Source organism: Telopea speciosissima, chromosome 6 (genome assembly GCF_018873765.1).
Source record: "Telopea speciosissima isolate NSW1024214 ecotype Mountain lineage chromosome 6, Tspe_v1, whole genome shotgun sequence".
Taxonomy (NCBI): Eukaryota; Viridiplantae; Streptophyta; class Magnoliopsida; order Proteales; family Proteaceae; genus Telopea; species Telopea speciosissima.
In genome coordinates this window covers 21,059,537-21,076,495 of record NC_057921.1, presented here as the reverse complement: position 1 = coordinate 21,076,495, position 16,959 = coordinate 21,059,537, and positions in this window count along the sequence as shown.

The window sequence follows — 16,959 nt, the reverse complement described above, 5'->3', positions numbered from 1 at the left end:
TTTTGGCTGGGATTGGGAAGTTGCTAGAGACGTTTTTGAAAGGGTTCTATTAAAAAAACAAAAGAGAAAAGGAAAATAAAGAAGGATCTTTCTTAGTGTGGAGCTGATCGTTCTTGGCTGTGGGTTTGGCTGGTTCTCGGTTTTGGGAGAAGAAGGCTTGAAGAAGAATAAGAAGAGGAAGAGCATCTACCATCGCCACCATCCAGCACCTTCACGCACCTGAATCGCCATTGCTGCCATTGCTTCTACTCTCTTCTTCCCTCTCATTCTCTTGGCTTGTATCCCTAACTTCTCTTTAGTAATTCATGTTAAATGAGTAACTATACTTGCTGCTGTTTTTGGGAAGATGATACTTTAAAGATGATTTAATTATTCATTATCTTTTCTTATTGATTGCTTGGAAAAGACTTAGGCATCCCATTATAATTTTTGTGTAATCATGTTTACATCTAGTTAGGATAATTTGTTTCTGTGATTCAAGTTAATCTACCAAGCAATGGTATTGAATTGATTCATGCGGTCGTATCGATGATACGGTATACCTGAGTGGATTATGCGTACCTGAGTTCTTTGAACTTTCGATTCATTGTAGCGATCGAACGACAATTTCCCCAAGATACTTTATACCTAGAAGGGACCCTATTTTCTGTGGTTGTCATGGGGCTTGTAGTCGTCATGAGCCGAATATGAGAGCGATTGAATGATGAATCTAAATTAAAGTTGATTCAACCTAAAAAGTAGTATTTTCTCACCATCTTTTATTCGCTTTAATCAGTTGCTAGTGTCAGCTTTATATTAATTAATTTACGTTTTTAGTTTCATCTTAGACTTGATTTAATTTTGTGCAACTTAGCCTCTGTTCCCCGTAGTTCGATACCCGTACTGTCCACTATATTAGTGTTTGGTTAGGTTTATTTTTTATTGGTTCAACAACTCGATCAAATTTTGGCGCCGTTGCCGGAGAACTAGAGCACGATTGCTAGAGTTTTTTTGAGTCGTATAATGTTCTTTCAATAGCTTGCATTAATCTTTATTTCTGATTTTCGTTTTAGGTATTTCTGATTTTTGCATCTCTTAGTTTAATAGCCTACAATAGCGTTAATTTTGATTTCTTTTTTTTTTGTGTTAACATAGCTTACTTTACTATTCATTCTAAATTTGTCTTTAGTACTAGTGATAGACTCACAGTTTTATTTTCTGCTGTAGGTATTGAATCGCTGGAGGTTGTTTGAGAAGGGATACGGTTCAACTAGATTTGGTTCTTTCAAAAAGACACCGTTGCAGTCCGGATAGCCTCTGTAATATTCTCTAACTTTTTTCTTTAATTTTCTTTTAGTAGCTTATTTCAGCCTTGTATGATTCGGTCCCACGCTAGCCTAGTTACCCTTGTATGTTTCGGTCCCATTCAACTTTAGGATTGACCTTGGTACGCTTGGATCTGCGCTAGTTTAGGATTTCATTTTATTTAGGGTAGTATTTTTAGGATAGTTTTAATTTTAGTTTTTAATTTACGGTTGTAATTTTCATTTGAATTTTATTCTGTAATTTTTCTTTACCACTTCTGTAATTTTCTTTTTCTTTTAGTATAGGTTACCTTTGTATGTGCGGTCCCGTGAGCTTAGTTGCCCTATTTTGATCGGTCCCACATTAGGACATTCGACCCTACACTTACTACGTTTGGACTCCGATAGCTAGGTTGATACACTTGTATGCTCGGTCCCAGCCTAGTTTAGTTTGGTCATTGTATGTTTGGTATGCGCTCGACCCAACCTGGCCTATTAGATTTTGACCTCGAAATTGAACGTACTTGAAGGAGGATTAGACACCATATCAGGATGGGTGACCTACAATTGCGGCTGCTCATTATGAAATTAAATCAAGCATTATCCAGATGCTGCCATTGTTCTATGGACATCATAATGAAGAGCACTATAAGCACCTGGATGAGTTTTTGGAAATTTGCTCTACAGTAAAAATCCAAGACCTCTCAGAGGATGCCCTAAAACTGTTGCTATTTCCATTTTCCCTCAAGGATAAAGCTAAGCATTGGCTGCACTCCTTGGATTCTGCACAAGTAACCACATGGGCGGAAATGCAATAGCAGTTTCTGAAGAAATTTTTCCCAATAGGCCGGACCAATACCATTAGAAGGGCCATCACCACCTTCTCCCAGAATAGTGGTGAAGAATTTCATCAGTATTGGAAAAGACTGAAAGAACTACCTCAGAAATACCCCCATCATGCTATACCAAAATGGCAATTAGTACAGTGCTTCTATGATGGTATTAGTGACCAGTATCGTTAGATGGTGGATGCCTCTTGTGGAGGAACGTTTATGCACAAGAGCGAGAATGAAGCAAGGGATCTTTTTGAGACCCTGAGTGAAAACTCCCAACACAGAGCTTCAGCCTCAAGGACTGAAGTCCCCACTCTTGGGCAACCAAAAAAAGGTGGACTCTATGAGATCCACCAGAGTGCTGGCATAAAGGCACAAGTTGACTTGCTGTAAAAAAAAATGGACTACCTGCTGTCCGAAGGACCTGCCCAACCCCCATCAATCTTAAGGGGATTTTCTCCACCTGAGCAAGCTAAAGCTTGTGGTATCTGTGTTGACCCGAACCACTATGTGACCGATTGTTATTTAGCAGCACAATATCCTGAATTTATCCAAGAAAAGGTACAAGCCACTTAGGGTTTTGCCAACCCAGGTAACGACCCATTTTCCAACACCTATAACCCGGGATGGCGAAACCACTCTAATTTCTCATGGAAAAACCCTCCTAATCCACCCTTTAGGCCACCATTCAATGCCCAACCTAATGCCTATAGGGGTGGACAACAACAACCTTACTCTCAACCTCAACATACCCCATCTTTTGAGAGTGAGGTAATGAAGGTGCTAAAAGGTATTGACTAGAAAGTGGGAATCAACGACCAATTATTGTACTCCCACACTCAATCTATCAGCAAGCTAGAGACCCAGATTGGTCAACTTGCGGAAGCCTTCAATAAGAGAGAGACTGGCCAACTACCAAGCCAACCTATTGGGAGCCCCAATAATGCTCAAATAGGGAGGGGTAAGGAACAAGTCCAGTCGGTTAGAGTGTTGAGGAATGGTAAGAGGGTGGAAATACATGACACACCACCTACCTATGAGGACTTCCCCTCTAATACCCCTCAACAAACCACACCAGCAGAGTCAACCCCAGCCCAGGCAGAAGCTGAATTAGAGGCACTGAGGCCTCTCATTAATGAGAATAGAGCCATTATACCTTCTTTGGTCCATTCCCAGAAAAATACTGAGAAAAAGAATGAGCAACCAGTTGGGGAGGGACCTCAACCCGAGAAGTATACACCCCGAGGCCCTTTCCCTGATGCTCTCAAAACTCCATCCTCTCCCCCATTTGGGAAGCAAGGAGAGAAGATGAAGGAGATGTTGGATTTGTTTCAACAAGTCCACATCAACCTTCAACTATTGGATGCAATCAAACAGGTTCCAGCTTACGCTAAGTTTCTGAAAGACCTATGCACTTAGAAGCATAAGCTGAGGAACCAAACTCCCAAAACCATACACCTCACAGAATAGGTAAGTGCAGTTATCACTGACCTACCCCCCAAGCTGAAGGATCCTGGTGCACCACTCATATCTTGTGTCATTGGAGACCACTCCATTGATAAAGCATTGTTGGATATGGGGGCTAGTGTGAATATCTTACCTGGTTCGGTTTTTGAGAAGTTTGGATTAGGAGAGTTAAAGTCCATTGAAGTCATACTTCAGTTAGCTGATCGTTATGTGAAAAGACCTCGTGGACTTCTAGAAGATGTTCTTGTGAAAGTAGATGATTTATACTTCCTAATGGACTTCCTAATCCTTGACATGGAATCTACCTCAGCCAAGCTTCCCCCATCATACTAGGGCGTCCATTCTTGGCGACCGCCAATGCTTGCATTAACTACAGGTCAGGTGCCATGGACATATCATTTGGGAACAAGAAGCTTTGGCTAAACATCTTCAATGCATCCCTAGGACCCTATAGAGAAGATGAGTGCTTTGCTTTGGATATGATTGATGAAGCTGTATCTCAGTACACTCCCCAGATCCTTACTAATGATCCTCTACAGCTTGTGATGTCCTTTGGGGCAGAAGACTTTGATGAAGAGGCCTATACTAAAGAGGTGAATGCCATGTTAGATCTTAAACCCTCTTCTGGGCAGCCTCCTTGGACCTATAGATATGAGCCTCTGTCACCCTTGGCTACATCCCCTAAGCCCTATTCTCTGGAGTCCCCTCCACAACTGAAACTCAAGCCTCTTCCCCATACCTTAAAATATGCATTCTTGGGCAAGGAAGAGACTTTGCCGGTTATCATATCCTCTGAGCTTACTGAAAGGCAAGAGTCCCTCCTATTGGAGGTTTTATCAGCTCATAAAGCTGCAATTGGCTGGTCTTTAGCTGATCGGAAGGGTATTAACCCTTCTATTTGTATGCAACGTATCTATTGTGAAGACGGAGCGAAATCCATGAGAGAACCACAGAGGCGCCTTAACCCTAATATGAGGGAAGTAGTGAAAAATGAAGTAGTAAAGTGGCTTGACGCAGGTATTATATACCCTATTTCGGATAGTCAGTGGGTCAGTCCAACTTAAGTTGTCTCCAAGAAATCCAGAATCACGATCGTCCCTGACGACCAAGGTGACCTTGTCCCAACTCGTACCACTACGGGTTGGTGTGTTTGTATCGACTACAAAAGTTAAACAAGGTCATGTGTAACGACCACTTCCCTCTGCCCTTTATTGATCAGATTCTGGAAAAATTGGCTGGGCAGAGCTACTACTGTTTTCTTGACGGTTATTCGGGATACAACCAAGTCCCTATCTTTCCCGGTGACCAAGAGAAAACCACTTTCACTTGCTCATTCGGTACATTTACCTTTAGGAGGATGCCGTTCGGGTTGTGTAATGCTCCGACCACCTTTCAAAGGTGCATGATGGCCATATTTTCTGACATGGTCGGCCATTCGCTTGAGGTTTTCATGGATGACTTCTCCATCTTTGGGTCATCTTTTGATGCATGTCTCCACCGTCTATCTCTTGTTCTTCAATGATGTGTGGAGAATAACCTTGTTCTGAGTTGGGAGAAGAGCCACTTTATGATTCGTAAGGGTAACGTACTTGGTCACATAGTGTCTTCTCAGGGCATTGAGGTAGACAAGGCCAAAGTGGATCTGATTGCCAAACTACCCCCTCCCACGACTGTTAAGCAGGTCCGTTCTTTTTTGGGCCATGCCGGGTTTTACAGGCTTTTCATCAAGGACTTTAGTCTCATCTCCAGGCCCTTGTACAATCTCCTCGCCAAGGATGCCCCATTTATCTTTGATGAAAAATGCCTGATTGCTTTCCATACCCTTCGGACTGCATTGCCTGAAGCACCTATTATTCGGTCATAAGACTGCTCCCTACCATTTCAGATCATGTGTGACGCCTCTGACTATGCCATGGGTGCTGTACTTGGTCAAAGGGTGGATGGGAAGCCATCTGTTATTTACTATGCTAGTAGATCCTTGTCTGATGCTCAGTTGAACTACACCACTACTGAGAAGGAGCTCCTAGCGGTGGTCTTTGCCCTGGATAAATTTCGCTCCTATCTTTTGGGCTCGAAGGTGATAGTCTTCTCGGATTATGCAGCCCTTAGGCACCTACTTTCAAAGCATGACACCAAGCCAAGGCTGATCCGATGGATTCTTCTCCTTCAAGAGTTCAACTTGGAGATCAGGGATAAGAAGGGGTCAGAAAATGTTGTAGCAGACTATTTATCCTGGATTCTTCTGGATTCCTCTCCCACACCAGAGTTGGTTTGGGAAACTTTCCCCGATGAGTGTCAAAACTGACTCCAAGGTACGCAATTATAGTGAACTATCTTGTAGTTGGACAATTACCTCCTGATTGGGATAAAGCAACTCGAGATAAGTTTCTCTCTATTGTGCGATACTACTACTGGAAGGATCCAGAGTTGTTCCGATACTATTCGGACCAGGTCATTCATCGTTGTATCCCTGAGAGTGAGTTTCAGAGCATATTATCATTTTGCCATACTCTCGCCTGTGGGGGACACTATAGTGGCAAGAAAACTGCTGCCAAGGAACTGCAGTCTGGTTTCTACTGGCCCACGTTATTTAGGGATGCACACACCTTCTGCAAGGCGTGTGTGAGATGCCAACAAGTTGGTAATCTGTCCCAACGTGATGAGATGCCCCTAAGCCCTATCATAGAGGTTGAGATTTTTTATGTCTGGGGTATCGATTTTACGGGCCCTTTTCCTGCCTCATTCGGTAATGAATATATTCTTGTGGCAGTTGACTATGTTTCGAAATGGGTAGAAGCCAAGGCTATGAAGACCAATGACCACAAGGTGGTTATCTCTTTTATTCAGGAGTACATTTTTAGCCGTTTTGGATTTCCCAGGGCCATCATTAGTGATGGTGGCTCTCATTTTCGACATTGGAGGGTAGGGGCTTTACTGAAGAAGTACTCTATTAACCACAAAGTGGCCACCCCGTATCATCCCGAGACATCTGGTCAGGTGGAGGTATCAAACCGAGAGATAAAATGGATATTGGAGAAGACAGTTAGACCGGACCGTAAGGACTGGTCTACTAGACTGACGGATGCTTTGTAGGCTTACTGAACTGCATATAAAACTCCTATAGGTATGTCTCCATACCGATTAGTTTTCGGTAAGGCCTATCATCTTCCAGTTGAGTTGGAACACCAAGCATATTGGGCCATAAAGACATTTAATTTTGATATGACTCAGGCTAGTTCCACTCATCGTCTACAACTATCTGAATTGGAGGAGTTGCGCAATGATGCCTATGAGAGCTCACGCATCTATAAGGACCGAACTAAGGCGTTTCATGATAAATACATAGTTCGGAAGTCCTTTGTGCCTAATTAGCATGTTTGGCTCTTTTATTCTAAATTACATTTATTCCCAGGGAAATTGAGATTTCGGTGGGATGGGCCTTTTGTGGTTGTTTTTGTTGCCCCGCATGGTGCTATTGAGATTAGGAATCCACAGAATGGGAAAACTTTCAAGGTTAACAGTCAAAGACTGAAACCCTATGTTGATGGCCAATTAATTGAGTCTTTAGACCTAGTGGATGTGGACTATGATCATGCTTCTGATGGACTATCCTGAGCTTTCCTGTTGTCTGACTGAAGACATAAAACTTAGCGCTCTTGGGAGGCAGCCCATGTTTTCTTTATTTATAGCATTTGTTGTTTTTCTTTTTATGCTGTTTGGTGTTTTTCGATTTATTTTGTAGAGCCATCTCCTGTAGCAGAGTTAAATTCTCATGATGTTGTTATCTCCAGTGATCATCCTCGTTGCCGTACACCCACACCCCAGGTGGTTTCGTTCCTCATCCTTTGTTTCCCATATTTTTCTCTTTCTGTTATCTCTAGTCGTCATTGGGGACAATGCCGTTTAAGTTGGGGAGGGAGGATTTTGAAAATTTTTCTGCATATGACTCTCTGATTCATCTACATTCTTGAAAAATTTTCATGCACTTAGTTTTTATAATGATATTTTTACTTTACAGTGCATTTGACTCTAGGTTGTGAGAAAATAAATTCAACACAATGTTAAGTATTGAACCTTTATTTCTCCGACTGTCATTTGTGAGCTTGCTTAATGCTTCTAAACACATAGGTCTACCCAGTTTGTGACATTTTGAATGTTTAGGCAGAGCACTGCTTAATTGTGTTTGCATCCTTTTTCTTTAAAAAAAAAAATTCATGAGAGTTTAGTTCTATTGCTTCAACTTAGTAACTAGGGCATCTAGGCCACAAGCCCGGAGTCTCACGTAAAACAGTTAGAGTGACCAGTTAGTTATTATTACTAGTATTCTTGAATCCAGTTCGGGCTTGTAGCCTTTTTGGTTTGAGTGAGTAAGCCCAAGGAGTGTTTCACACTCAATCCCCTAAAGTCATCTGGCTTGGGAGTGGTTGGCTTAAAGCTCGTTACATGAGCCTTCTAGAAAGCTTAAAAGGCCAGAGCATTGCACGGATCTGAGAATCACGTAGTTTTAAAAAAAAGAAAAGAAAAGAAAAGAAAAGAAAAATGTTTTGAGAGAAAAATAAGTGAGCTACATTGATTATGAGGTGTTACACGAGCTAGCATGTGCATTTGTAAGAGGTTTAGATGTCACAATTCATGGTGAACCAGTGTGTTAAAAAAGCAAAAAGTGAGCACTTGATGGCTTAGGAGAAGTCCTCGTTCGTTGCTTAGCTCTTGTGTTTCCATGAGCCAAGCATCCTATGAGTTGATGTGCAATAGTAAACTATCATTATCTCTTTGAATGTATCATCTGTAGATAGACTGTTTATGAACCAGAGAGTCGAGTCAGTTATTTTCTTTATTCTCTTTCACTCGAGGACGAGCAAAAGGCTAAGTTGGGGAGTGTGATTGGGTTGTAATCTTAGATAGAAATCACTATTTACTTGCTGTTTTTATTGAATATTTATGAAGGATTTGATACTGCTATGTGATTTCTATGATTGCAGGCTTTTGGCTGGATATGTTCTTAAGAAGGCAAGTTGAGAGAGGATTCTCACAAGAAAGGAATCGTGACTTGTTAAGGCAATCAGAGATCCCCTTCTCAACTCCCTCACACGGTTTTCCTGTTCTACCCCTTTTGCTTCCATAAATGGAGGAACCAAGATAAGGGAAAGAAGGCAATAAGGGAATAAAAAAAATATAGCAAAGGAATGGATAGAGAGAGGAGACGATTTTGGCTGGGATTGGGAAGTTGCTAGAGACGTTTTTGAAAGGGTTCTATTTAAAAAAAAAAGAGAAAAGGAAAATAAAGAGGGATCTTTCTTGGCTGTGGAGCTGATCGTTCTTGGCTGTGGATTTGGCTGGTTCTTGGTTTTGGGAGAAGAAGGCTTGAAGAAGAAGAAGAAGAAGAAGAAGAGGAAGAGCATCTACCATCGCGACCATCCAGCACCTTCACGCACCTGAATCGCCATTGCTGCCATTGCTTCTACTCTCTTCTTCCCTCTCATTCTCTTGGCTTGTATCCCTAACTTCTCTTTAGTAATTCATGTTAAATGAGTAACTAAACTTGCTGCTATTTTTTTGGAAGATGATACTTTAAAGATGATTTAATTATTCATTCTCTTTTCTTATTGATTGCTTGGAAAAGACTTAGGCATCCCATTATAATTTTTGTGTAATCATGTTTACATCTAGTTAGGATAATTTGTTTCTGTGATTCAAGTTAACCTACCAAGCAATGGTATTGAATTGATTCATGTGGTTGTATCGATGATACGGTATACCTGAGTGGATTGTGCGTACCCGAGTTCTTTGAACTTTCGATTCATTGTAGCGATCGGACGACAATTTCACCAAGATACTTTATACCTAGAAGGGACCCTATTTTCTATGGTTGTCATGGGGCTTGTAGTCGTCATGAGCCGAATATGAGAGCGATTGAATGATGAATCTAAATTAAAGTTGATTCAACCTAAAAACAGTATTTTCTCACCATCTTTTATTTGCTTTAATCAGTTGCTAGTGTTAGCTTTAAATTAATTAATTTGCGTTTTTAGTTTCATCTTAGACTTGATTTATTTCATGCAACTTAGCCTCTGTTCCCTGTAGTTCGATACCCGTACTTTCCACTGTATTAGTGTTTAGTTAGGTTTATTTTTTATTGGTTCAATGATTCGATCAGACCTAATGTGCTCCTACTGGTTAGAAAACACACACTCATGGAGTTGTCCAGGAGACACTCAACTATTGGACATTGGCAGAGTCCTACCTATCAAAGTCCCCACTGGTCAGCTATTTGATTATTGAAACCTTCTGTTGATTCCTTTTGCTTTCAAAATATAGATATTTGAGCTTCGCTTGAGCAGTATTAGGTTTAAAAATAAGATTAAGAAGCCATAATGGAATGAACTCTACCCCAAAAGCTTTCTACCTGACTCTCGAAACAGCTAGCACCCATTCAAAGGAATGACCCTTGTATCAGGAATACTGAAACAGTTAGCAACCATTTATTAACTATGTTTCTGATCCGATTTGATTCCTAAAAAGCTGAAACATTCACAGCCACAACTTGATAATCATATTCAATCAACAAACCTGTCACATTTCAATGGAATGACCCCTATTCAGCCATAGATAGATATATAGAGAGTCAACAGCTGCCCATCCTTTCCAAGAAAACTAGATTAAATTCGGTAAGATAGCAGTAGAAACCGGCAAAAACATCCAAAAGTCCCTTATATATAAAACCTGCCTCACATTTGATACTTGGGTACAAGAACTCCAATAAAGAGAGATAATAACTTTGATCAACAAGATGAAAATCTCCCACCAGAATTTTTTTTTCTGTTTGATAAAAAGAAAAACATTTAATTAAAACAGAATGGGTACATTCGCAGTCATAAAATTAGATGATTGTTGTTTTTTTTGGTAAAAATTAGATGATTGTTGTTTTTTTTGGAAAAAATTAGATGATTGTTGTTTAGATCTAGCATACTGTGCTATGTTGTGTGCAGGCTGAATATAAGGTCTTGGGTCCTACAGACCATCAATAGTTGCCCATACTTTCCAAGAAAACTAGATTAAATCAGGTAAGATAGCAGTAGAAACCAGCAGAAACATTCAAAAGTCCCTTATATATAAAACCTGCCTCACATTTGATACTTGGGTACAAGAAGTCCAATAAAGAGAGATAATAACTTTGATCAACAAGATGAAAATCTCCCACCAGAATTTTTTTTTTTTTTGATGAAAAGAAAAACATTTAATTAAAATAGAATGGGTACATTCATAGTCATAAAATTAGATGATTGTTGTTTTTTTTGGTAAAAATTAGATGATTATTGTTTAGATTTAGCATACTGTGCTATGTTGTGTGCAGGCTGAATATAAGATCTTGGGTCCTACAGACCATCAATAGTTGCCCATACTTTCCAAGAAAACTGGATTAAATCAGATAAGATAGCAATAGAAACCAACAGAAACATTCAAAAGTTCCTTATATATAAAACCTGCCTCACATTTGATACTTAGGTCCAAGAAGTCCAATAAAGAGAAATAATAACTTTGATCAACAAGATGAAAATCTCCCACCAGAAATTTTTTTTTTTTTGATAAAAAGAAAAACATTTAATTAAAACAGAATGGGTACATTCACAGTTATAAAATTATATGATTGTTGTTTTTTTTTGGTAAAAATTAGATGATTGTTGTTTAGATCTAGCATACTGTGCTATGTAGTGCGTAGGCTGAATATAAGGTCTTGGGTCCTGATACATCCAAGATTCACCGGACCAATCGACGACCGCCACGTGTCACAGGGCGACCCGCTCCAGAACTAAGTAGAACAAACCGGGGGTCCCACCCGGGCGCGGCCAGCACCCGGGCGTGGCCAGCACCCAGGTGCGGCCTGCACCAGGCGTGGCCTCACCCAGGCGCGGCCTTACCTAGGCGCGGCCTCACCCAGGCACGGCCTGCACCAGGCATGGCCTATACCCAGGTACGACCTGCATCCAGGCGCGGCCTCACCCAGGCGTGACCTGCACCTAGGTGTGGCCCCACCCAGGCGCGGCCTCTCACCTAGGCGGACCTATACCTAGGCGCGGCATCATGGACGCGGACGTGATGTACACGGACACCGGGGCCACTCGTCTATAATCCAATCGTGTCACTGCAGACTCATGTCACCACCAGGACTCTAGGCCACCGCTTAGAAGTCACATCACCCAGACGGATTCAAGCACCAATGACATTATCACCACACGCGGGTATCTATCTAACAAGGATCTTGATACCACCAGGACACTCCCTCCCACAGGGAGATGGCCAATCGGGATAAAGCCCCGTTACCCAGGGCCTCTATCCACTCAACGGCACAATCGCCATCAAACTGGGACTCTCCACACCGCCATACACTACTATAAAAGGTAAGGTATACAATCCCATTAAGGGGATCGAAACTCATATTGAATAATCACTATTCATCTATTTGCTCAGGAGATCTAACTTTGGCATCGGAGAGCCCCAGGCCGGAACCACATCGGTTCTCTCTGTTGACCCCTTGGTCCACTTGTGGGTGACGGCACTCGCAGGACCGCTTGACGATTTCTTGACGCAACAGACTGGCGCCGTCTGTGGGAACGACGCTAGCCATTACAGCTACTAGCTCGCTTCCATATTCATTCAATGGCACGAAGGAAGACTACCACCACCAACAACAGAGCAAGGAATGGATCACCACCCCCAGAGTGCTCTTGCCGCAGAGCCAATGACTAGGACCATGTCCCTCTAGAGGAAGAGATCCCCCTTAATGACCAGTTTGTGGTCAACGAGACCAACAATGACGAGGCAGACGATGTGGTAGTGAAGGTGATACCTGACCCCAATGCTCCAGCCACTGTGGGTCATATCAACGACCTGCAACGACAAATCCTTGATGAACAATGACTCTTTCAAGAATACTTGACACAGCGTGCGATGTCTCACCGCCAAAGGACGTCACCATCAGCAAGGGTGGAGTCCGTACCTCGACAAGAGCTGAACCCTAGGAGATCATCTCCCAGGGGCGTGGGCTCAGAGAGATTTGCGCAACGGGCAACCCCCACTCCGCAGTGGGGGGAGCCTTCCCAGCGTCCCAGGAGAACAAGAGACCTCTCGCCACTGTCAAAACGTGGGAGGACGCCAACACCCAGGGCGAGGGTGTCTAGCCCGCAGAGATCGGTCCGGAGGTCTGTGTTCGACGGACGACTTGAAGAAGGTCACATACCACGACGAAGCCGGACCTACAGAGAGGAAAGCCCCTAACCTTCACGACAGGGTTCATCATGGCATGACCATTCACCATCCCACCAACACTCAAGGCGGGAGGGGACATCCAGGAGAGAGCGTGAACGGGGTCACAGCGAACGACCAGCCAGGCGTCAGGGACAGACACGTGATGAGGAGCTCGATCGAAGACTCTGCGACCTGGATGAGAAGCTGGAAGGGTTGAAGAAGTAGACCAAAGGCGAGACATATTCCATACCTGGACAACACCCATTCTCGGCAGAGATCATGTCAGCCACGCTACCTTCCAGGTTTTGACTACCCACCTTTGAACTTTACAGTGGTACCATTGACCCTAATGACCACATCAACTACTTTAATGGCATGATGACGTTGTATGGTGGGTCGGACGTGGTCTCCTGTTGGGCATTCCCTGCATCCCTCAAGGGAATAGCCACATCATGGTTCTCCAGGCTACGACCGAGATCTATATGCTCGTTCGCAGAGCTATGCGAACAGTTCGTCACCCTCTTCCAAAGTAGTGTCAAGAAGAGAAGACCACCGTCAATCTACTGAACGTGGTACAGAACCCTGGGGAATCTCTCAGGGAGTACATTAGCAGGTTCACCAAGGAGTCCCTGGAGGTTCGAGACTTGGACGACCAGACACAGCATGCAGTCCTAGCAGGAGGCATCAGGGATCTGGACCTGATCAAGGACCTGGCACGTCATGAGACCAGGACTGTGGAAGAGCTCCTGGAGTGGTGCAACGAGTTTGCAAATTTGGTCGAGGTACTACAAGCTAGAACGAAGATAATCGAGGCCAAGCCGCAGGACAACAAGAGGTCAGCACCTGATGACCGCAAAGAAGGTAAGAGGTCGAGGACAGAGCGTCGACAAGAGAAGGGTGACCGTCCATCTGGGAGGATAGACCGTCGCCCAGAGAGAAGTGAGAGGGCAAGCACCCCTGAGTTCACACCACTGAACACCACCAGGTCCCAGATACTCATGCAGATCCAAGACCGTGACCTACTCCATTGGCCACGGCCCATCCTAGCAGGACCAGAGAAGCGAAACCCTAACAAGTACTGTCTCTTCCACAAAGAGAATGGGCACGACACAAAGGAGTGCTATCAATTGAAGAGAGAGATAGAACAACTTGTAAGAGCAGGAAGCTTGAACAAGTATGTGAAGGGGAGACGTGACAACCGCTCAGGCCAAGGAGACAGAGGTTGCGACGGAGACAGAGTGGAACCTAGATGAGAAAAAAGAAGAACAGATCGAGAGAGAGACCGCCCAGAAGAGCGGAGAGATGCAATAGAACCTAGTGGCACCAAGGGACCTCCTATCCTCACCATACTTGAAGGACCGGGGCAAGAGTCCACCAAAAAAGCTAAAGCTCATGCCAGGTTCGTGGGAGTGGTAGAGAAGCCAAGCAAGATAGCCAAGACCGAGGCGGTGATCTCCTTCTCGGATGAAGACCTGGAAGGACTAAACTTCCCACATGAAGATGCCCTGGTAGTACAGGTGGAGGTAGCCAACCGACCTGTACACAGGGTACTGATAGACACAGGAGCATCTATTGACGTACTCTCCTTGGACGCCTATCGACAGTTCGGGTTCGGGGATGATTAGCTCAAACCAGAGCCCACTTACCTCCATGGACTCTCAGGTGCCACTGCCTCCATCAGAGGTACTATAGAACTACCCATCACCTTTGGGGTACACCCTCGATAAGTGACCATCATGGTGAATTTCATGGTAGTCAAGTCCGTGGTGTCCTTCAATGGCCTCCTAGGGTGACCATCTCTGACAGCCCTTAGAGGAGTCATATTGCCACTTCACCTGAAGATGAAGTTCCCCACCGAGAATGGGGTAGGCGAAGTCCGAGGAGATCAGAAGAAAGCAAGGGAGTGCTACGCCACCTTCATGAAAAAGAACAATGGTAACACCCGTGGAATGGCACTCTACCAAGAGAACATGGTCAGTGACCAGAGAGATGAACTGACAGAGAGAAGGGGAAGACTAGTGGAAGACCTCATCCCATGGCTCCTCAGCCGGGACGACCCCTCCAAGGTCATTCAGGTCGGCTCACTACTAAGCAAGGAATAGAAAGAAGGGCTTGCACATCTCCTCCAAGCGAACATGGATGTCTTTGCATGGTCGACCTCCGACATGTCGGGAATACCACGTTCCATAGCAGAGCATCGACTACAGGTCGACCCAACCAGGAAGCCCATTCAACAGAAGCGGAGTAACTTCACCCTCGACCGACAAGCAGTAATCAAGGAAGAGGTCGAGAAGTTAAGCCAATCAGGATTCATCAGAAAGGAGAAGTTCCCAACCTGGCTCGCAAACTTGGTCATGGTACCAAAGCTAAGTGGGAAGTGGAGGATGTGTGTTGACTACACTGACCTGAACAAGACATGCCCAAAAGATGAGTACCCACTGCCTAGGATCGACCTACTGATCTGCGCCACCGCCGGCCATGAGATGCTGAGTTTCATGGATGCCTACTCCGGGTACAACCAGATCCTCATGCATGAGGGTGATGAGTCCTACACCGCATTCCGGACGAATAAAGAGAACTACTACTACAACGTTATGCCGTTCGGGTTGAAGAATGCAGGGGCCACCTATCAAAGGATGGTCAACAAGATGTTCGAGGAGTAGATCGGGCACAACATGGAGGTATATATGGATGACATGCTCGTGAAAAGCATCCACGCCAACCAACACCTGATCGACTTAGAGGAAGCATTCACAGTACTGAGGAGGAACCAGATGAAGCTAAACCCTGCAAAGTGCGCCTTCGGTGTAATGTCAGGAAAATTCCTGGGGTTCATGGTCTCAGTACGTGGAATAGAAGCCAACCCATCCAAGATCAAGGCCATCCAAGAGATGGCACCTCCTCGGACGGTCAGGGAAGTGCAGAGGTTGAATGGAAGGGTCGCTGCCCTTTCCAGGTTCGTGTCACGATCAGGTGATAAGTGCTTACCATTCTTCAAAACATTGAAGAACCTTTGAAGCCCTAAAGATTTCACATGGACGGAAGAGTGCCAGAAGGCGTTCGAAGAATTGAAGGAGTACCTAGAGAGCTCACCACTACTTGGGCGACCAGAACCTAACGAAGAGTTGCAGCTCTACCTGGCCGCCACCCCTGTCGTGGTCAGCGCAGTACTGCTAAAGGAAGAAAACAAAGTCCATAGGCCTATTTACTACGTCAGCCATGTTCTGATCGATGTAGAGACCAGGTACACTAGGATCGAGAAGGTAGCCTATGCATTGGTAATCACAACCAGGAAGCTACGACCATACTTCCAAGCCTATACCATCACGGTCCTCACAGACCTACCTCTGAAGAAGATACTCCACAAGCCAGACGTCTCCGGACGATTAATAGCATGGGCGGTGGAGTTAAGTGAGCATGACATCAGGTTCCAACCAAGGACAGCCATCAAAGGCCAGGCTCTTGCAGATTTTATTGCAGAGTGTACCCTGTCTGAGATCGAACCAGAGATAGGGGAGCCCGAGGAGAAGGATCGCGGATCGTGGGGCATGATAGTGGATGGGTCGAGTAACGCGACGGGAAGCGGCGCTGGCCTCATATTAACCAGCCTCGAAGGATTCCATATCCAATATGCTCTCTGATTCACCTTCCAAGCATCCAATAATGAAGCAGAATACGAAGCACTACTAGCTGGACTCCGGGTGGCCAGAGCCTTCCAAGTCATACACCTATCCACCCGGAGCCACTCCCAACTTGTGGTGAATCAGGTGAATGGAGAGTATGAGGCGAAAGATGATAGGATGGCATCATACCTAGCATGTGCTCAAGCATTGATCGAGGGTTTCGTGAAGTTCGAGATGGTTCGAGTTCCCAGGGACGAGAACGCCGCCGTCGATGCCCTATCCAGGCTAGCCAATGAGGAACTCCGAAATTTGGCTAGCGCAGTCTATGTTGAGATCCTGCATGAGCCAACGTATAAGGAAAAGCAGGTTAACAAAATCGAGGAGGGACCTAGCTGGATGGACCCTCTGCTCAACTACCTCCAGAATGACGTCTTACCAGAAGACAAGGTTGAGGCAAGGAAGATCAGGATGAGAGCTACAAAGTACACCGTCCTAGACGGGGTACTG